Genomic DNA, 23,659 nt, shown 5'->3' with positions numbered 1-23,659 from the left:
GTCTGTTCCACTAGATCTAGCTAGCTATTCTCAAAAAGTGGGCCTGTGACTTGTTCATTGTTGTATATTTACTGAATATATTCTTGTATTCATTCAATTCACAAATATTTTTGATACCTTATATGCCAGGTACTATGCTAGACAAAATAGATATAATAGTAAAGAAAATAATTAAGGGAAATGATATAAATTGTGATAAAAGCCAAAAAAGAAAATTACACAGCAAGCAAAAGAGTATCAGGAACGGGAGGACTAATTTGCATGACCTTGAGTTCTGAAATACAGCTTTTTCTAATTCTGTGGGTGACTTGCTTCAACCATGATTGTAAATAAGAGAACAATGTCAGTATAACATTGAAAGTTGCATTGGTTCATGCACAGTTTTTTCTGCAGTGTGTTGCTATTTTTTTCCTTCAAGTTCTCACACACCTGAGTCCAGCAGGTGGGGCATCATCCTGGGAATGACACTCATTCACCCCAAACTTTTGTTCTTTGCTCAGTCTGGCACATATTGTGCCTTGGAAATATATTGCACGGCCTCCGATGGCTGTGCATTTTCCTCTTATCACAGCTACCTCAACCTTTTGTTAAAATCCTTCCATAAATCTACCTTCATCTATTTTTTTGAAGGGTAAATTCCTTGTATATTTACAGTAGTAGTTCTTCATGTATAAGGAACTTAACACATCTTCTAAACTGTGTCAGTATTTTTATTAGAATTATTACTGGTTTTGTTAGTGCATTAATTACAAACTTTCAAAGTTTCTTAGTTTCACAAAACTAAGTGGTCTACCCCAAACTTATCCTCTTATATGCTCTGCTGTTCTTCTGTAAATGCTATGGAACACAAGTTTTTTCAGGAACCTATATATGGTGTCATAGCAGAAATACCCCTTATTCTTTGCCCAATCTTCTTCATTCTTCTTAGACTGCTTCCATGGAGTTCCCTCTGGAAATTAATAGGTATGCTGCTCTTGACATACACCAATCATTGGGCAGGTCATTTGATTCTATCTGTGTCCTGAAAACCTGTCCAAATCTACTTGTCTACTGTGAACTGGGCCTCTCCACCCAACTGGGAGAGAGTTTTCTGTCCTAGGCATTTCAAACTGTACCTACTGTCACTAAAAGAAATGAAATGTGGAGAAGACAATTCAGCTTATCATCTTGCAGTGACAGAGCGCTGTGTCTGGTTTCTTTGTGACACTGGGTAATGCCACTATATCAGCAGCCAGCTACACAGGAAATCTTAGAGTAATTGTCAACTCATCACTGTCCTTTGTTCTGTAGATCCATTTTCTTTAACATTTGCTGTAATTGTACTTATACTTCCCAAATATGGTCCTTCTTCACTATGGTTTCACTTTATCTCCTTCTTATGTGTTTCATATTAAAATCCTCTCATTATCAGCGTTTGTGTGTCCAGCTACCCTGTAACACTGGAAAATGAAAGTGTTCTGGGGCCAGACAGACCTGCATCAAAACTTTACATAGTGAGGCCTGGAGCAGGTTATTACACCTCTCTGAACCTTCATTTTCTTATATGCATGATGGGAATAATAATGCTTATTGTACAGAATTGTTATGATGTTTGAATGACTACATACAAATTAAAATGCATATGTCAAAACCCCTAAATAATGTAAGATCAAAAATAAATAGTTGGACAAATATTTGTCAAGAAATTTAAAGAATTAATATTATATTTTAAAATGTTTTACAAGCTGTTAAGAAATAGACTGAAAGGTTAGTAGAAAAATAGATAAGTGATGTGAATTGATACCTAAAAAAAACTGAATATAAGAACTAAACTTAGGGAAAGATTTTAATCAGACTAGAAACCAGACAAATGCCAATTAAAATATCTATGCAATATTTTTCATCATAAAATTAGTGAATAGTAAAATAAGAAAACCCAATATTGAGGTTAAGATGTATTACGAAGAGACACTAAAGGTTAGTTTAATTGATATACATTATCTTGAAATCATTCTCACAAATTTTATTGGAGCCTTTGCTCTTTTGAAATTTTGACTTAGTGAACATGTTTCCAGAAAGCTCATACCACTGGCATTCTCAGAATTCTTCTTTAACAGGAGAAAATATAAAATATAAAGCAAACTTGCCAAGAAATTATGGTATATGGGATTATATAAATAAAATAATTTCTTAGCTAGTACTCTTTGAAAATGACAGCATTTTAAACAGACATTTAGCAAGCTTTGGTCCCACTTTATTATGATAGTTTTACTATGTAAAAATCAATTAAAATCTAACTGTGAGATGTTCATGCATTTATATGCATGAAACATACTCACTTTGTTTAGTAGATAATCAAGAGAATACTGTTCAAATATGTATTTTAAGCTAGGTTACCAGATGTCTAGCAAAAAGAGAAAATGCCCCTTATGTCTGTCTTCATACCCTTTTGTTGCAATAGTCTAAGACAAACTTTCAGCATCTAGAGTGTCCGCTGTTTTTTACTTTTTTATTTTTTAAAATTCTTCATTTGGTAATTAAAAAATGTAAGGTAATTATTTTTTAATCCATCTCATTTCCCAGAATAGCCACACTCTAATATTTCTTTGAATTAACCACCAATTTAATCCAGTGACTATTCTAATTTTTACTACCCATGATATTTCATATCCTCTTTCTCCTTAACTAATTTAGATTCCATATTACCTCATTATAATCCCTATATTACATGAACATCACTTCCTTGTTCCTTCAATCTCTTCATAGTTCTTTCCTGCTAAATCTAACTCTCTTTTTACATTAGATGATACTCCTCTGGTGAACACAGATGAAGGAAAATTCATAGCCATGTTGACAGGCTTTACTTTTAATCAATGACCATAATCTCGAAGTGATCAATCCTTTACGTTTCCCAAGTCAATTTATCTTCCTGTTCTCCTATACTTCTCCTTACCTGCATTTTCCCCTCGTTTCTGTTCCAATCACCAACATCACACTTCGTGACTCTCAGGTGATGATTTTGTTTCCTATTTCAATAAGCAAATAGAAGCAATTGGAAAAGAGCTTCCTTATTCTCTCACCACTAAACATGCATCTAATTTGATGATGGTGGCATTCTGTCAGATTCATTTCTTCTCATCTGCAGAGTGAAGCAGGCCCACATGATGAGTCTACTTTTATTCAATCTTTTTCCTGAAAGGTAACTTTAAGGCTTCAGCAGAATACTCAGAAATTGGCATTAGAAATGTAGAAGGGTTTTTCTGATTAACTCTTTTCCTTGAGTAAATCATGAATGTCTCCAACGGTTCCTGTGAAAGTCAGCCATAAATTATTATATCATGGTATCATCTATCTAGTAAGAATATTCCAGTTTATGGGTCATGTTGCATAATGCATAGCATTAACATTAATCTAAGAACTCTTATCTTTGCATTTTCCTTCACAAGGCATTTTCAATTCATTGCCTTACATTACGATTCAGGAAACTACTATGGAATTGTGAAAGAGGAACCTGTTACAAATGCCCTTTTCTGTTTTCAAATTAGTTTCAAGATCTATACCCTTGTGCAATACTGAACTGTAAGTGGACATTGTGACAGTTTTGAAAGACGAATATGCCAGTCTTCGGAGCTCTGGTTCTTTGAACTCAGCTGTCATGTGCCACTATGCGCAATTGTCAAATGATAGTGAGAAAATACTACAGTGGCAGTCAGAGTGAGTAGAGAAAGAACAAAACAAGTTTAGCTCCAAAAAAAATCTAAGAATAAAAAAGTTAAACAAATGAAATTTGAAGCAGTTTCCAAACATGTAAAATAAGTAAGGTTGCATTCCTCAAATTAAATCTTTTAAACAATGGTACAACATAGAGTGTAGATCTACATTTTCATCACTAGAACCATTTTAATGGATCCCAATGTCTTCTGTCTGTTTTTCCTTATTCTTTATTCCTTGCCCTATGTTCCTAAGTATTGCTAAAAGAAAGCAGTAAAATGGCAGTATGAGTACTAGAAAAGAGTTAAAAGTTTTGAATTCTAGTTTTATTTATACTAGTTTATGGTGGTGTGACTCTCTAAGCCAGAGTTTCTTTATTTGTGAAATTAGGAAAATGAGACGTCTATAACCTAGCTGTACGGTGCTTATCTAAGCTATATGAAAAATTAACTACCAAAATATGTAACATACTCTGAATACTAAATAACTATTTATCTTTAAAATAATTACATAAATTTTGTTTGTGCTCTCCTTGCCTTTCTTTTGCCAAGTGAAGCGCCCTTGCTAAACAACCTCAACCATTTTCATAGCAGCAGCTACACTTATTTTATGGTGATGTTCAATCTATATCATTGGTCCAGAGCTCTTCTGAACTCCAGTTTCTATATATGAGTGACCTGTGTTTTCTTATTATTTTATGTTCACATTTATCCTTCCCTCCCACAGGAAGTCTCTTGAAATAGAGCTCCCAACCCTCAAGCCAGACACCTGGCATCACCTTGGTCTCTCTTTTTCCTCCACCTCCATCTCCGAGAGACAAGGACAATTTTTGTCAGTTCTGCCTTTTGCCATTTCTGTATGTTATTATTCCTTTAATCAGTCTCTTTCTTCTTCCCGTATCTTTGTTCTTCATGCCTCCAGTCTTGTTCTCCTTCAAATATAACCACAGTGCTCTGTGTAAACACAAACTTTTTCCCCCACTATTTAGCATACCAACTTCTCTCCCATCACATATGGAATGAGGTCCAAAGTCCTTAGTATGATGTGTTAGACCCTCTAAGATCTTCAGACTTTTCTGAACTTACATGTCCCTTCTCCCATGGTAAGCTCTGGCTATTGTGTTTGCAGTTGTCTGCACACATGGTAATAACCCAGGCTTTCTTGCTTCAATAGTTCTGTTCTCTCATGTGAGACTGGCCTTTCTGCCCCAGCCTCAGCCGAGTCCTCTCATAGACCTATTGATAACGAGTCCATGTTTCCAAGCATCACTCAAACATTACTCCAGAAAGCCCTCTCTGATACTCTCTTCTCAGATAGAACCAATCACTGTTTGTGTGTGTGTGTGTGTGAACTCTGTATCGCGTATCTGCTTCTATCATGTGTCCTTAATTTGCAATCCATTTATGCGTTTACATGCTTGATTCCATTTCTACAGTGCGTTCCTCAAAGGCAACACCTGTATCTAATTCCTCCACATGGTGTCCTCAAAGCCTGTACCAGTTAGTTCAGAAGACAGGTGCTACACTCAAAGCTTGTGATTTGAGGAATGTTTAATAATGAAACTTATTTTAAGAGATGTGGCAGATTTTGGGAGACCCATAGTGGATAAGTCAGAACTTGGAAGCTGTCACAGAGTATAGCCACACTGAAGGATGAGAGGAGGAAGGAATTATGGAACCCAGAGACAGTAGTTACATGAGCAAGGCCTTCTGTGGCTCAAGAGCTGTGGCTTTTTCTACAGGGATGCCACCAGTCTGAAACAAACCCCATGGGGAGAGAATTAAGAGTATAAAAACTTTTTCTTCAGTGTCCTCCCTCTTTGCTCATGTCTCTCCATATTCTGAACCCAACCCAGAGGCCAGGAAGAGGCAGCCCATTGATGTAATCCATATAGATAGCCTTTGGTGTGGGGTAGGGGTGAAAGTGGGAGGGGGGCTGAGCACCTTGGAACAGCAAAGGAAAATGCAACGCAGTGTCTCAAAGGGCTGACAGATACTAATGGCTTAAAGGTGCATGTAGAGTGGACATGTATTGAATGATTATTTATGTGCCTTTGCAACTTGTACAAAATGGACAGCAAGGAGTTAAACACAAATGCTCTGAAATAGCATTTCTGCCAGCTTCATACAGGATTATGTTGTGCAGCCACTTAGCTGCTTCAGCAGAGAAATGCTTTAAAGGGAAAGAACAGGCAGCAGTGGAAAGAAAGGTTTTGTCATATTTCCTGGGGGAGAAATGTATTCCTGGTGGTTTTACCCAGAAGGTGGTCCTTTCTGACAAAATGGTGATGTTTACAGAGGACAGATGCAAAAAATTAAGTAGGCCTGCATATGACCACAAATAAACAAGCAGACGTAACAAGAATGATGTCTAAACGGGAACGCCAACAGCACAAGGGTAAAGAGAAGTGGGTTTTAGTGATAGGTGGGCAGAAGCAGCAGCATGACTAGAAAGGAAGGAGAAGATGGAGAAATAAGGTGAGATAATAAGGATTTACTGCAAAGAAACCAGGCAGTGGTATCAGCAGGAAAATGAGATATCTGCAGAAGGAATCTGTAAATCTCCCACAAAACTCATAACAACTGTGAGAGCCTTGGAATAGCATGTCTGCCAGCTCGGAAGATTGTCCAAAAAATGACAGCCTGCAAAGCCAGCAGGATCTGCAAGGACAATGTAGGCTCTTAGGGAAGACAAGGGAATAAGACCGAAGCATGAGAAAAGCTGGACCCAGGCTGTCCATATATAAATGAATGCATTCCTAATAATTGGCTACAGATAGCTTTTATTAATGGTCAATGACAAATTGATTTTCTGCTGAACTGATTATCGTTTTTATGTTCTGTAAATATGGAACTACTTTTAAATAAAACAGGTAGTTGATTAAGGTTCTAAGTTCTAATCATGAGGTATAATAATACCCCAAACAGGCATTGTCTATGAAATAAATGTGTAACTTCATCAATGCTAGGAAGGAAAAATTATATGAAGCAGTGTGAGAGTGCTTGAGAATGTGGACTTCACATTGGACATAGCTTTATATCAATTCTTGCTTTACCAATGAGGAGTTATGTGAACTTGTTTCTCTCAGTTTCTTCTTCTGTAAAATGAGGATAATGTAGTCCCTTCTTCAGAGGTTTCCTGTGATGATTAGAAGAGTCAAGATATTTTAAATTGTACATAGTTAATGAGTGTTAACACAAAGCCCGGCACATATTATGTATCAAGATACTAAACTAATATTAATTATGATGGAGCCTACATTTCACTTGTTTTACATGCAGTTGAAAGGAAACTATAAAAACTGTTACAGTGTAAAGATTGCATAATATAACGCAATTTAAGATATTATTACAAATAATTATTTATGGTATAGGGAAATTCATTCATAAAGTAATTTGAACATAGCAATTTGTAACACATCAAAATGCCACATTCATATTAGATTGTTGGATTATCATATAACATTATGTTTATAGTGATAGATTAATTCATAATATTATTTTTAATTATCTATATGTTAGTTCTAAACTACATCATCAATTGTCTCAGTTTTTTAAGTCCTATTTTTCTGGAGTTATATGGTTTTAACAAATAAGAGTGTAGAATACCATATTTGTATTATCTAAATCTTAGTTTTAAGAGTTCCATTTTACAAATAAAACAACTCCTTGTGTGTATAGTGGGTGTTTATATTGAAATTTTCTGACTAATAGGTGAGTGTTTAGTTCAAAAATATGGTGTAAGTCAGGAATCAAAAACACGGAAATAAAATCTTTTTTTAAACATATTTTTTTTTTTTTTTTAAATTTTAAACATTTATTTTTATTTTTATTTTTTTTTTAAATTAATTTATTTACTTTTTAATACATTTTCCCTCCCCCTTTCCCCTCTCGCTCTTCCTTTGGTTTTGTGAGTCCTGCTATAGTTCCACTTTCCTTCCCTTTTTCCCCCCTTCCCTCTTCTTGATTTCTTTCCTCAGTGTTGCCAATCTTTTGATTTTGTAGATCATTGGTATTTGTCTTTCGCCCGGCTTTTCGCTTGGTTGGGGTTTTTTAAACAATTTAAAGATTTTATTTATTTATTTTTAGACAGGGGGAAAGGAGGGAGAAAGAGAGTGAGAGAAACATCAATCTGTGGTTGCCTTTTGTGCATCCCACACTGGGGACCTCGTCTGCTACCCAGTCACGTGCCCTGACTGGGAATCGAACCGGTGACCCTTCAGTTCGCAGGATGGCATGTAATCCACTGAACCACACCAGCCAGGGTGGAAATAAAATCTTAATAGTTGATCACTTTTAACTAAATGAAAGTCTTTGTAAATATAACTGAGGCATCTATCTATAAAATGAACAGGTATTAAATATTACATTAATGAGTGTGAGCCACGAAAAGCATTGTAACACATTCCACATTCCCACACCGCATTTCCCTACCATTTCCTCCAACAAGTGAAAATTACAGGCAAGCTGAAATCCACCTTTGCATAAACTAATGTTCATCATTGTGGAATTTCTTCACCATACTTAAAATTTTTGATTTTTGAGTCAAAATGATGGGGGTTTTGCTGTTCATTTGAATTTTCTCTTGATTCATAGTAGGGAAATGTTAAAAAAAAATCACTTATTTTTTCCTTCAGGAAAAAAATAAAGGAATAGATTGATTATGGAACACTCCCAGAAGTCATTGAGTCCGCATTGTGCTCAGAACAGGAGGGCCTCCTTGGCATTTTCCTGCTCCTTGTCACACATAAACTGGTGAAACATGAGGAGACCTGAGGTTAGGTGTTTCAGCTGTTTTAATCTAAAACTGAACTGTACCTGTTCTGCATCTAGAATATCTATAATGTTAATTTCAAAACCATTCTTCTGTCCAACATTACTGAATAAAATGTCACACTGTACTCTTTCCCCACTGAAGGTGATTCACTAAAGCAGAGAGAGTACTCCTGGAATTTGGGAGTACAAGGAAAACCAAATTAATATGTGATTTTACAAGATAATTCAAGCAATTCTCCTGAATTTCCTAGGGGAATAGACCTCTCTTCCTACTGTCTCACTATTGAGAATCTCTGGGTTACAAACAAGGATCTTAATGATGTTAAATGGGAACTACTTCTTATGAAAAGTTTCAGAAAGAAAAAGAGAGAGAGGTACGGAGGGAGGGAGGGAGAAGAGGGGAAGGAAGGAGGGAAGGAGGAAAGGAGGGAGGAAGAAGGTAGGGAAGGAGGGAGGGAGGGAGGGAGGGGAGAGGGAGAAAGGAGAAAGTAAAGAATATTTAATCGCATGAACTAAAATTTATTGAGCATTTACACTGTTAGACACTTTTGAACACTTTAATATGTATTGCAAGGCCATGGACAACGGGGTGGGGATTGACTTGGGGGGGGGGCGGGAGAGAGCAACAGGGAAAAATGTGGGACAGCTGTAATTGCACGATAAAAACTATTATGAAAAAAATGTATTGCTTCATTCGAAGTTCGTAACAACATTAAGAGGTACAATTTCCAGTCTTACAGGGGGAGTGTCTTAGGCGCGGAGAGGATAAAATACTTAACCAAGATCATAGAGCGAGTTAAAAAGTGACAGAACCAAGATGTACACCAAGGCTATCTGGCTCCAGAGTCCACACTCTAAACCATGAACCTATGGCACAGAAATTGTATTTTGGCTAAAATATAAACACACCTGATTTTTCTTTTTACAAAAAGTACATAAATGTGTTGCTTTATCACACCATGTTCTTTGCTTATACTGTCAAACCTGTTGCTTTACTATGTTTTCCTTGCTTGGCTGCTATTCATCCTCTGAGACTCAGCTTGGTCACAGCCTCCTTCAAGGCTTCCTTGGGATAAACAAAAGGCATATGTGCTCCCAAGTAGCACGTTGTGTGACTCCATCAGGATTGTGTGTTCATTCCTTCTCCAACAAAGGTCTCCGGGCTGCCATGTGTCAGGCTCTCTGCTGGGTGTATCATTTAAATTGCTTTTTATAGAAAATCTCTATCTTTGATGGCAAACATTCAATTTTTCATCTCCCAAATCTGGTAAAATAGCTGGTACATAGTGTGCTTAATATTTCTTTAACTGAAACAAAGATTAATATGTTGTATCTAGGTACATCAATATCAATGATCCATAGCAACAGATAAGGCTATTCAGAAGACCAAGAAAAAATAGGTAGAGATTCAGACAGAACTGTTATCCTTTGCTATAACCGACTTCCTGTAATTTATTTAATTAATGTGATCAAATATTTTTAGGTGCTTTTATGTGTCAAGCCCCGTGGTAGGTACCAAGAGGATATAGGCATCAACAATGAATAAGGTTTATTCCCAGCTCACAAGGAGCATGTAGTCTAGTGGGAGCAACTGTGCATATAACCAGTCTTCTTAAAATGAAAGCGGTAATGACGATATTAATAAAGTTAGAAGAAGAAAGCACTTTGAACTAGAGTAATTAAGCATGCTTCCAAGAAGAGAAGGCATCCAAATTTCAACTTGAATATATAGAAGTTTAATTGGTAGCAAAAAGGAATTTCAGGAACAAAGCAAAACCTAAACAGAAACATTGTAGAGGAAAAATATTTTGAGATATTAAGTAAGATTTGCCTCTGGTAATGTGTTTCCTTTTACTTTTTGCCCCCTTCCTTATTCCTCCTCTCACATTAGGGGAGAGATAGGATATTATAAAACATAATGAAAAACCTCTTGATTTTCAAAAACTAAAGCTTCTGAATCTCATAAGGCAAGGCTTTTACAGTGAAAGAGACTAAGCCCTGAACCATTCAAGGCATAAAGTTTATGCCATAAACAAGGAATAAAGAACCAGACCTCCCCACTCAGACTAAATAAAGATTCTACACACTGAGGAAAATGGGAGATAACCCAGGAGGAAGCTAGGGCTTAGATGCTGTGAAGTTCCTAACAAGGGCCCTGTACTCGGCCCTGCCTTAAGTTTGGAAGGTATAATTAAACTCTTGGGGTTAAGATACCAAAAACAGGATGGGACCGATTCAAACCCAAGGATAAGCACAAGGACGGCCAGGCTTGATCAAGCACTTAATAGGACCAAACATTATTCTTACCAAATTTTGAGTCATAACTGGATTATAAGGGTTTTACTATAATAGTACCATCATTTTATAGATTATAGAACTTGGTTCCAGAGAGGTTAAGTAATTTATCCAAGGTCATTCAGTTAGAAATGGCAGAGCAGCATTTGAATCTTGAGAGTCCAATTCTAAATAACGCTCATAATCATTGTGCTATCAAAGGAAGACACAAAATTACCTAAGATTTAATTTCTTATACCAGCGAAGATTATGGATCAACGTGATACCACGTTCAGTTATAGAAAAAAGAAAGAAAGCTGCATTTTTGAATGACTGAACTGTGGACATAATGATAATAATAATGACAGGTTTCACATGAATGATCCCTTTTAATCCCTCCAATGGTTCTGTGAATAAGCCATTATAAGTTGAAAGATGAAAAAAATGGAAGATCATATATGTTAACTTGTCCAAGGTAACAGTAGGTGGCCCAGCAGTATTTGAACTCAGACAACCTGACTCCCAAATGCATTTTCTCAATGATTAAGTCATCCACTTGTTCAGCAAATGGCAACTGTGATGTCCATGAAAATGCATTGTGTACATTTCCTACCATGGGGAACATGATTGACTGAGAGTCCCAGCTATTGTCCCTCTAGGTCCATCTCTCATTCACTCTAATGCTACGCCTCCTGTCAGTTGCTTCCGTCCAATGACTGATCTTGGCAAGGCAACATGTGGGGCTCCTTTAGTGTGGATTTTGGCTCAAGGACTGCCATTGGACTAACGAATCATTATCGGAACTGTGCTGCAGTTGGAGGCTCTTCCTACCTAATTCCCCTTCCTCACCCGTCTCCTTGCACAGCTGTCACGTCTATAGCATGGTCTGAAACTTGTCCTCACCTTACGCTGCTTCTTTACCCAATAAATCTCTTGCGTGTCTAACCCTTTTTTGGCATTTGCTTTTCTGGCAACCTCAGCTAATGCAAGTGGTACCGACAGTGATTTGAGAAAACAAACGGTAAGATAGGGATTGGGTTAGAGCTCCTTAACTACCCATTCTGAGTGGAAGGTGAGTCCCAGAAAGTCCCTGGCACAAGGCCCAGTCACTGAAGACTTCAAGGAGGTGATAATTTGCCTTTCAGGTATGATGCTCCAGATATTTGAAAGAAGGTAGAGTTCAGCTGCTTACTGGTAAATTGTATTGCTATCGACACTTTAGAGAGGTTGAGATACAAAGGGGGAATTAACAAGTAGTTAATAAGTATGACAGCCAGAAGGACTCTTGTAGCCTATAATAAGCCTTTGTCTCCTAAAATGGAAAAGCGGACAGGTAAGAAGCAGACGAAACATCTGATGGAGTCAGAGTTCCAGAGACCTTAGAGTACTTAAAGGAAGATCTGTTATTCTAAACTCAGGGACCTGGTTGAGAAAACCTGGGATCTTAAAAAGTGAGATAAAGATATATGGATGCCTCTGAAGATGTTGGCTTTCCACTGACTCCTCAGAGCTTACAGAGATAGTTTATAGACTCTCTCCATTGTTAGAGCAGGCTAAGGAGACCACTATTATACAAGGCAATAGATGTCCCACTAAAGACCTATCCCCCTACTTTCCTGGCTTCCAGGATGGTGACTAAAGTTAAATGCCAGAATTACTTAGCTGGGTATCAGTAAGGGAAAGAAAAGACTATATTGGTATGCACCTGCAAGATTTAGCTAACATGTACCAGCAAGAGAAAAAAAAAGCAGGCTTGGAATTGCATTTACAAAGTGCTTAATTAGGAGGGCCAGAATGTAAGACCAGATAAGAAATCATTCATTGACTTGGGGGAAAGGGGCACTTTCTCCAGATTGTGCACCCTGACCAAGGCTCTCAGGGAATGGGCAAATTCTGCTTGCCTGGATCAGCCTAAGCGGATCCTTTTTGGAACTGTGCTACAATTTGCCACTTATCCTTCAGGATCTGCAATCCTGCACTCTCTTTACACAAATGTCTGACACCTACTTCTTTCCATAATAAATTTCTGGTATCTCTAATCCTGTCTTATTGTATTCTTCAAGGTGGACCTGCACTAACACAAAAAGTAAACACAACAGTGGGTTTTATAGGAGCAAAATAGGAAATGAGACTGAAAACTAAGGTCTGGATCTAATCATGCACCTTAAAATCCAGGTTAAGAAACTATGCTTTCACTCCTCGGTGAGGTATTATTGTGAGAAAACTAATAAAGATTTATAGTAAATATGTAACATAAACAAAGGTTGCTATGTGTATAAAAATCTTACAGTTACAGTACGAAAAAAAAGGACTGGCAATCAGGCATTTGAAAATCATTTACATTTTTTTAAATTTGAGGTAATAATGCTTATATCATATGTATTGATAGGTGAGATACTTATATTCAAATGCCTGACTCAGCCAATGGCAAATAATAGGAGGTCAGTAAGTCCCTTTTCTATTTTGCCTTGGAGCAGCCCCAGAGACCTGAAGGCCCCGTTAGGAGGCTCCGTCACTCTCCACTGGCAGTGTTCTGATAAAATAATGGGTGACACAAGGGTCTATGGAAGAAAGTGTCACTTGATTGCATATATATGAAAGATGAATACATTTACAAAGGAATGTATTTCATTTTCAAATGAATCAACACATGTGTTGATATCTGATTAAAAATCATTAAGCAATAGTTAAGAAAGATTTGTCACTAGGTGAAAGCGGGTTTACAAGCTGAGGTGGGGTGGGAGGGAGACCGCAACAGAGTCCTCTTCTTTCAAAGTTGTTAAGGTTTGTTTAGTTTAGGTTTTTTTATCCCAGTACTCTTGACTTCCTGAAATATTTTCTTGCACAATATAAAATAACTATTAAGAATAGTAATCATTTCTTTAAAAAAGCAAAATGAACTAAAATTAATGTTATGCTGTTACCAACATCTAATATAGATGAGGCATATTAAAATGTGTGTTTGTTTGGATTCTACTTTAGTTCTATACCTTTTTTAGTGGAAGCTTTTGAGGAATATGATGTTTTACGTCATTACCTAAGTTTGTGAGCTATTTGTGACATTAACTCTAAGGAGTTATCTTTTTAGGAATGGACAGAGCAGCGGATGCTCTTAGCTGACTTCCTCATTCTAGATAAGAGACATGCAAACAAGTGGTTGAAGATTAATTTATGCTAAATATTACAAAACAATAAAAATAGCAGTAGCTATATTTGAACTTTCCAGTATCAAATTATATAAGAAACCTATCTGTCAACTAGTCAGTTAAGCTTTTAAATATGTGAAATTATCAATGTTACCAATGATGTAAACATAAATATCTTTCTTTTAAGATGAATACCAACTCTTTTTTCTTAAAAAAAAATCTGTGTTTGTATATATATGTATTCTACTAATAATTCAGGAATGATAAATAATTTGAAAATTAAAAAATATGGGTATAGACTCATTAAGTCTAACCATTTATTTTAAATAAGATGTTTTACTTAGATTGAAAGTATTCTGTCATAAACAAAATAAAGCATAATTAATTTCCTGCAAGCAAATTTAAATGTCACATTTCTTAGATTTCGCAGCAGTGTCCCTGAATGCAACATTTCATGTTGCTACATCTGTAATAAAGTTCTACTTTAATCCCCCAAATACAAGGTCTGTCCAGAAAAAGTCCAGCCTGTTACTATAATAAGGATGGTTTGCATGACACTGATGTAACCTGGCAGCCAAGGAGAGTGGGCTGGAATGCACATGCATGAACAATCACAACTTCACTGTACTAGTCAGTGGGGCAAATATAATGGGGCAGCTGATGGCAACTGGGAGAACTCCCAAGGTGCCTACTTTGAAGGGGACTGAGGCATCATTGTCCTATGAACAATGTTTCTTGCATCTTTCATCTTCTTCAATAAATGTCTCTATTTTTCATAGTACATGGCTGGATACCTTCTGGACAGACCTCATGTATCTTGCTATTCAAATATGTTAAAAAAAATAAAAGAACCCTAATTCAGAATTCACAAATTATTTTTCTTAGCATTACCTATTTTAGGTGTTTTATTTTTTAATACACATGTTTTAATCTGTCTACATGTTTACATAAATATAAAAGGTCAATTACCTAATTTTTTACAATTCTATTCTTTTATTCCAAATTGGAAAGCACTAAGAAAAAAGTTCTGTATGTACGAGAACCAAATATAAGCTTAATCATACAAAGTAAATGTACATTTAATTACTTGAAGAATGTTTTCCATTTTGAATGCTTTGTGTTTCCATGTTAATGAGTAATATCAATTGTTTGACCCGTATAATTGAAAAGCCCAGAAATAGGCATCACTGAATCTGGCTATTGGAGATATTTTGTAAGATATCTCGCCCTCCATCTCATATCTATGTTTGATTCTGTTCAGGTTCATTTTCAGGCGTGTCCCCACACTTGGGAGTAGCACCATAGTCATCAGTAGTTCCAGTCATATCATATTCCATTTTGGCAACCTCAGCAGAACAAATGTTTCTCTTTCTCCAGCGGTTTCCAAAAAATAGAGGAAAAAATCCTGGCTAAGTTTGGCATGGATCTTCTATCTAGCCCTGAATCACCACTCCATACATTTATTAACCAATGTGGGCTTATGTGGTCAATGCCAGGCATGTGAAATCAGTTCACCTTAACCACAGGGACTGAGAAGAGTATCTTGTTCAAGTTGGCAAAAATATATATATATTTTTATATATATTTATATATATTTATTTATATATTTACATATATAAATAAAATAAAATACTACAGAGTCAAACACTTGGGAAAACCGCCTTATTTCTCTAACAATATCACAGGCCCCAATTTCTTTTTACTTTTTCCTTTTCTGGCTAAGAGAAGGAACCTTGATGATGAGAGTTTCATTTTCCCCATGTAGTGAAGAATTACTGCATTTGCTTGCCCTGCTGTACTCTCCTGTATTGCGGTTTTGACTCCATGTTTCCTCTGACTCTGATCCTCCTTTCATTAAACTTGAGAGTGATAGACTTTCTTGGTCTTTGTATTCCAAAGTGGAAACCAGAAGTCTGGTATGCAGAGCTCAGACTTCCCTTTTCAACAGAGATCTAACATGTTAAGCTATGACTATCATCCATGGTTCCACAGTTTTTTCAATTATGCCATCTTTGTTCTCATAGCAATGTTTTTATAATCATTTAAATATTTTATTATAGTTTTATTATTTGAAAAAATAATAGCATAATATGGGAAAAATGACTTTGTTGTTCCTAGAAATAACACATAAGAATTTTCTCATGAGCATAGGATAATGGAGTCCAATATGAAAAACACTAAGTGTGCTGAAACTAATAAAACTTTGGCCTCAATTATACTCATTGGTCTGGATCCAGTGAAATGTATGTTCAATGATCAGACAGCAATTACAATTAAGAAATCTGTGTCAAATGCATGTTAAAGTTGGTGGCTTAAAACTGGCTAGCATTTTAAGATTTGTGTGACCTTGTCTTAGTTCTCGGAAACAAATCTTCTCATATATAAAGCTGTAGCTAATCTTCCACACCATCAGCATTTGTATGCATTTCTGTTAAGCAGTAGGGTAACAGTAACAGACAGAATTTTGCTGGACAGTCTGTCAAACTCATTGTAAATCATCTTCTTCATCCCAGTAGTGTTGTGCTCATGTAGACCCAATCGGAGAGATTATGGTATTGTGCACACCTGCACATTGTGTGTGTACGTGTTTATGCATACACATGACTAATTAATAAAAATGGATCTTTTGAGTTAAACAGAGTTATCACATAATTATACAGAAATTAATTATCCTATTAGAATTCCAGTGAAGAACCCAGTTTCTCTGCTCCCTCCCAACTGCTGCTTCTTTGCACATTAATCTTTCAATAAAACATAATATTATGTACACGTGGATCCTCCATTAAATAACCTATGTATACACCCCTCATATTAGTGTAAGTCACATACAAAAGGTAAATAACCATTTCTTGATTTAGATTAAAAATGACTGTTGAATATGTATCAACCCCCTATCAGATGTGATACATTTGACGAGGGATTAATATCCAAAATTTATACAGAACTTTCAAAACTCCACACCAAAAAAACCCAAACAACCCACTTAAAAAATGGGCAAAGGACCTGAATAGACACTTCTCCAAAGAGGACATACAGATGGCTAATAGACATATGAAAAATGCTCAACGTCACTAACCATCAGAGAAATGAAGATTAAAAACAACAAGGAGGTAACACCTCACACCTGTCAGAATGGCCATCATCAGTAAATCAACAAACACCAAGTGCTGGTGAGAATGTGGACAAATGGGAACCCTTCTGCATTGTTGGTGGGAATGCAAACTGGTGCATCCACTGTGGAAATAAGTATGGAGATACCTCAAAATATTAAAAATGCATCTGCCTTATGACCCAGTGATCCCACTTCCAGGAATATATCTGAAGCAACCCAAAAAACAAATTCAAAAGAATATAAGCACTGCTATGTTCATTGCAGTGTTATATACAATTGCCAAGATATGGAAGCAGCCCAAGTGTCCATCAGTAAATGAGTGGATAAAACAACTATGGGACATTTACACAATGGAACACTACTTGACCGTAAAAAATAAAATTTTACCCTTTGTGACAGCACAGATAGACCTGGAGAACCTTATGCTAAGAGAAATAAGCCAGAGAAAGACAAATACCTTATGATGTCACGCATATGTGGACTTTGGTGAACAAACTGAATTAATAAGCAAAATAAAGACAGATTCTTAGAGAAGAGAGTAGGATGACAGCTAAGGGCGGAGGTAGGCTAGGGGGTGGAGGGAAAAGGAAGAAGGACTCGTGGCTATGGGCAGCCATGTCGTGATTGCAGAGGGAGGGGTGTATAAAGGGGGCTAAATGGTAAGGGAAAAAATACAATAAAAAATTAAAAATATAATACAAAAAAATGGCTGTTGACCCTCTTGATATTTATCATCAGATCGTCTTCTTTCCTTCCTCCCTTCTTCCTTCCTTTTTCCCCCTCTCTTTCCCTTTCTTTCCCCATCTTCAGTCCTTCCTTTCTTCTTAGCTGTCCCATTATGTTTTTTTTCTCTTCAAAATCAATATCCCCTTTTGTTTCTGATAGTCATACTCTGATTTTCCCTGGAGAACTACTTTGCTTTCATTCTCAGTAAATGTGGTGGGGAGAGGCTTATCTTCACCCGGATTTTAAGATTAAACAAACTTCCTTCTTTGTAGTGACTGGGTAAGTGCTGGGCATATAGTCTAATCTAGGCCAACTGAATCCACCAAGAATTAATTATTGAATTTTTGCTGGACTCATCAGGAAAGATAAATTTCCCCTATATAATTCCAAGCAATGGAAAATAAATCTTTAGAGGTGCTACAGGCCACGACATAAATAGATAAGGCCTCAGAATAAAGCCAGCTGAGGAGTATAGAGACAGAATAAATGAAAAAATGTGATTCTTGCTTTAGTTTTTTCTCAGGACTTTTCAATTATCTGAGATAAACTTCTTTTATTGTTTAAGCCATTGTGGGTAGTTACATTTTCTACCTTTTTTAAGGAATAAAGGACTATTAAATAAAACATTCTGAAGAGTGTCATTCTCATAGAAACTCTTCATTTAATCTTTTAGAAACCAGGGAGGCTAATTATATCAAATTTAATCATCTGATTTGTTGGTTACAACTGAGCAATTAAAGAAAAGGTTGAGAAAGTTGGGAACAAGGTTATGAATATATTAGAATAAAAATATGGATACATTAGGTTTTTAATGTTATTTTTTTCAACCTTTCCCTAAGCAACCCTCTTATAAATTGTAATTTGACTATGAGCTTAAAGTAAGCAGTGACACACTTCCTTTTAAATATTTTAGGACTTCTAGTATAATGCATTTTTCAAATTGTAACTCATCATTTAAAAACTTATTTACTCACTAGTCTCTGAATAAACCAGTAAGTAGTCTATTAAACTAGGCTCACCTAGAACTCATTTGCTTACTTCTCTTTTTAAAACTCAGTAGATGAGACAGTTACCTAGAAGTATCAAAATGATCAAAAAGAGCTATTCAGGAACACTCCAATGGCATTGAAGAGCTTCACTGTGTTCAAGTTCACTGTGTTCACAAAGTAAGACATATTAACTTCATGTCAGGAATAAAATGCAAATTTATCTTCCAATTACAATTGATATTTTAGTTTACAATTGGTGTCAGCTGTAGGGAAAATTAAAGAATTCTAATTAAAGCTACTTGAAGCATATAAAACCTACAGCAGATTCTTCCATCTAATACAGTTTCTATCTTTTAAAGACAGAAGAGGATCAACAGTCATTTTTCATCTAAAGCAAGAACAGGTTTATTTACCTATTGCATGAGAATTCCACTAATAACATAAGGAATGCATACATAGATTATGTAATGGAGGATCCAAATGTACAACATTGGCAGCGTGTGGGATAATTACTGACAAGAATTAATCAGCATTCCTCATGTCATACACAATGCAGTTAGAATAGAAACAGCAAATCTGTTCAAGTAATGCAAACAAGCTGCATAAAAGGCTAAACAAGTAAAAGTATATCATCAGCCATGACTTAAATTACATCTTTAAATTGTGTACTAGCTTCCTTTAAATTAGCCATGTAGAACTCAGCCTCTGACAGACTTTATAAATTGGAAAGTACTATGTCTTCTCAGAAGGTTCACAATTTTGTTATTATGAGAATACATTTAATAATGCAGCATGTAAAAGAACTCTTACCTGATGCAACAGGTACAGTGCTGTGGATACTTATGTGTTTTCCGTAGTGATGGAATCTGTTGATAAAACCTCAGAAATCCTATAGCCATCCATGATGATAATCTTGCCCAAACTCCCAAAGAAAGTGCAGATTGCAGTTTTATTGCTAAATTCTTTTCGATACAATTTCTTTTATCCTTCACATTTCCTAAGATTCTCATCATTTTCTACCAAACTCTGAAATCAAACAGTTCAGTTTTGTTGTAATCATTGTTTGGTCTTGTTCTGGATATATTGAAGGTCCTCAGGATTTTAATGGGCTGGAATAATTAACATTCAGTCCTTCCAGATTTAGAGCTATACTTTGTTTAGTCCTCAGCACTCTGGTGGCAAGGATTCAATGGTGAACTTATGGTATATAGAGATTTCTGCCAAATGGTAAGTTTGAAACTGAAACTTGGGTCTAAGGAAATTCTGGTACAATATTTTTTTTTCTTCCACACAAAATATAAGAAACACTTCTATACTAACCACACTACCTGTAATCCATTTAGGCTATTAATGAAAATGTGTGTGACTAAATCTATAAGAATCAAAGATAAAGAAATAAAAAACAATGAGTATTAAGACCTCTGTACCCTAATATCTTAGTAGCAATGAGCCAGCATTTCCCCTTGTGAGGAAAAATGTGGGGAAATCAGAAATTTATCATTCTTTCATTGTGACTGAGTCAACCAAACTTAATCCCAATTTGTAGTTTTAACATCTGTTCACTTCCTGCTCAAACATTTTAGTCTCCAGTGATATTAAATAAGAGACAATGGTGTCATCTTCTTTAATAGAATTGCCAACAAAGTATATATGAATGGAAAGATAAATTGTGCTATTCTAAATAGAATTATGCTTAATTTTTAATGCAATAATTCTAGACAGTATTAAATTTCAAACTTGGTGTATTTATATTTGTGTTAGCATAAAAGATTGTCATATGTAATTATTGCATTAGAATATATTTGGATAAACATAACTAATAAATTTTTTGCATGCAGTGGGAATAGGATAAATTGATAGGGATAGATAGTGAGTCACCTTTGGGTGACGGATAATAATTGGAGTAACTAAAGGCCAAAAGAATATAGATCACTGGGAAGAAAGGGAAATGGAAGTATTTACCTTTGGAATTTTTCCTAGGTTTCCGTTTCTTCTCTATTGTGGTAATTGTGGAAGATGGACAGTAATCAAATAATGATTAGAGTGACGGTGAAAGTACAATTGTTGTAGATGACTCTCAGATCTCAGTCCTGGCCCTTTCTCTCCCTGATCTATCCATACTCATTCTTTTGATAATTTCATCCAGGCTCATTACTTTTAAAATATCATCAATATCTCCAGTTTATAAATCTACCTTGAACTCCAAGCCCATATATTCAATTGTATGTTTGACATCTTTACTTGAAGGTCTGAGAAGCAGCTTAAACATGTTCAAAATCAAAATTCAGTCTTCCCTATCTCATTAAATGGCAACTTCACTTTTCCAGTTATTCACATAGAAAACCCTGGAAACTCCTATCTGCCTATAAATCTTACTTCCTTTTTTTTTTTTAAAGATTTTGTTTATTTATTTGTAGAGAGGGGAAGGGAGGGAGAAATGGAGAGAAACATAAACATGTGGTTGTTTCTTGTGCACCCCCTGCTGGGGACCTGGCCCACAACCCAGGCGTGTGCCCTAGACTGGAAATCGAGCAACATTTTGGCACTCAGTCCACTGAGCCACACCAGCCAGGGCTCCTTTGTTTCAAACTATATGCTGAATTCGACCTTGTTTTACAGCCTCCACTGCTACCACTCTCGTCCCACCATCTTCTTCCACATGGATCATGACAATGACCTTCCGAAACTGAGCTCCCTTCTTACATTCCTGACTTCTGTAGTCTCTTTTCAATGTAGTAGCCAAAGCAGGGTTTTTTTGGTACTATAAATTGGGTCATGTCTCCCTCTAGTCAAACTCCACAAAGGCTTTCTTTGTCACTCTGAGTAAAAGTCAAAGCTTAATATGACACTACACAATCTCGTGTCTCTTAACTTTTCTAACCATATTTTCTACTATTCTCTTTTTTACCCATTGCACTGCAGATATAATGGGCTTCATGCCAGTCCTTAAAAATTTTGGGCTCATTCTTGTCAAAAGGTCTTTGTACTTACTAATCCCTGGGTAGGTTGTTTCCAAGATATTCATGGCTGGCTTACTTCTTAGCCTCTTTTTGGTCTTACTTCAAATATCACTTTCTCAGTTAGACTTTTTCTAACTGCCCACTTAAAATTTCACCTTTCTTTATCATTCTCTCACCCCACTGGCATTCCTAATCTCCTTTCCTTTCCTTAATTATACTCATAGTATATATTACCACGTGACATTTGTATTTATTTTCTTCATTAGTTTATGACCTTCTTCCACTAGAACACAAACTCTATGGGAGCAGGGATTTTTGTCTTACTTGCATATGAATACATTCTAGTTGCCCAGATTAATGAAGAGTATATATAAAAAAGCATAATATATATTGAGTGAATTAATTAATAATTGCTATGAAGAATTGTAAGTTACGTTGAGAGCCAGTAATAGGTGGATTTGACATAGTCACAAAAGTTGGGGAGAATTTCCTTTTAAAGTGAAGCTTTAGCTAAGTTCTGAAGGATGGGGAGCCATTATCCAGGAGAAGAGAGGAGGAAAGAAAATTCTAGGTATTTAAAAACAACATAAAATTTCCTGAGGTGGGAAGGAAAACTTATCTTTCAAGTGTAAGGATTGGAAGAAAGCCTTAAGTGGCTGGAGCACATGGAAAGGAATTACATTTCTTGCTACTTCTTCACTGTTTTTATTTATCTGGGTATTTATTTCAACCATTTAATTGAGTGCCGTCATGAAAGTAAAGGTGTCAGAAACCAAGTTTTATTCATCTTGATATCCTCAGTAGCTGATATATTGAAGATACACAATAGTAGTAGAATAAATGAGAAATTGAAATCAATTTCTGGTTTGCCAATGCAAAAAATAGTCACAACGTTTCTCTCACTGCAGCTCTATAGACATCACAAAACTGGAGGTTGGAAGGGGATAAAGGCTTTTACCATAATGGTCAAAGTATGGAAACTATGGATTGTCATCTATTAGTGGAAGGACATGCAGTTGAAGTTTAAATATACATACATAGAAATAGACAGCTCAGGAGTATACACATCTACCTAAAATGTTCAAAGCATTTGGGGAGTAAATTGTACACATACTTGTCGACACACTTAAATGACTGAAAATAGGACACAATGAACTGAAGTGTTAACCCATTAATTAGCTTCTAAAAAGCCCAAATGAATGTATGTAGCTTTTCCAAATTCTCTGATTCGCAGAGAATGTTGTTATATGATGAGTCATCAAATTCAATTGCAACTGAACAATGATGACAGAATCTTTTCTACAAATAATGTTTAATAACTGACAGTTCTTTCTCTATTGTGCGGCATGACTTCAACTGTTGACTTCAAAAGGCACACACACGCACACATACACGAATTGATGTACCTCTGCCCTCACACACATTAATTCAACATTCATAAATAAAAGTATAAATATTTATAAACAGAATTTATAAGTGAAATTGTAAGGCAATCTATAGAAAGGTGGAAAAAGTTCTTGAACAATACAAGGAATAATGCTTTTCAGCTACTTATCTTTTATGATGGCTCAAAGGTTAAATGGTACCATTTAAATGTTTTTTCCCAACATCTCTTCCAACTCACATATAATTTCCTAAAGCCATCCATATAATTTTAAATAGATCCCTTTTCAGAAAAAAATCACAAACAGGTCATAATTCAAACCAAGCAATCAGAGTCTTATATCACCTATTTAAAAAGGTATGTAATCCAGTCTTATATGAAAAATGCTTTGCATCTAGTTTATACATAATAAAAGTAGCTTTTAAAGGTATTATTCTTGAAAAGAGATCTGTACACTACTTCTAACTTGTGAAATTGTATCACCTGTTAACCAGAATGACTACTGTCATAATTAACATGCTGTGAATAGAGCAGACTTAGACTAAAAAGTAATTTGGTTGACATTTCATTTTATATAAATACATTGAAAATAAGAAATATTGA

Source organism: Pteronotus mesoamericanus, unplaced genomic scaffold (genome assembly GCF_021234165.1).
Source record: "Pteronotus mesoamericanus isolate MK-2021 breed Mesoamerican mustached bat unplaced genomic scaffold, CSHL_Meso_final scaffold_232, whole genome shotgun sequence".
In the NCBI taxonomy this organism is placed as follows: Eukaryota; Metazoa; Chordata; class Mammalia; order Chiroptera; family Mormoopidae; genus Pteronotus; species Pteronotus mesoamericanus.
The sequence above is the reverse complement of the archived record's forward strand: the minus strand, read 5'-3'. Positions refer to the sequence as shown.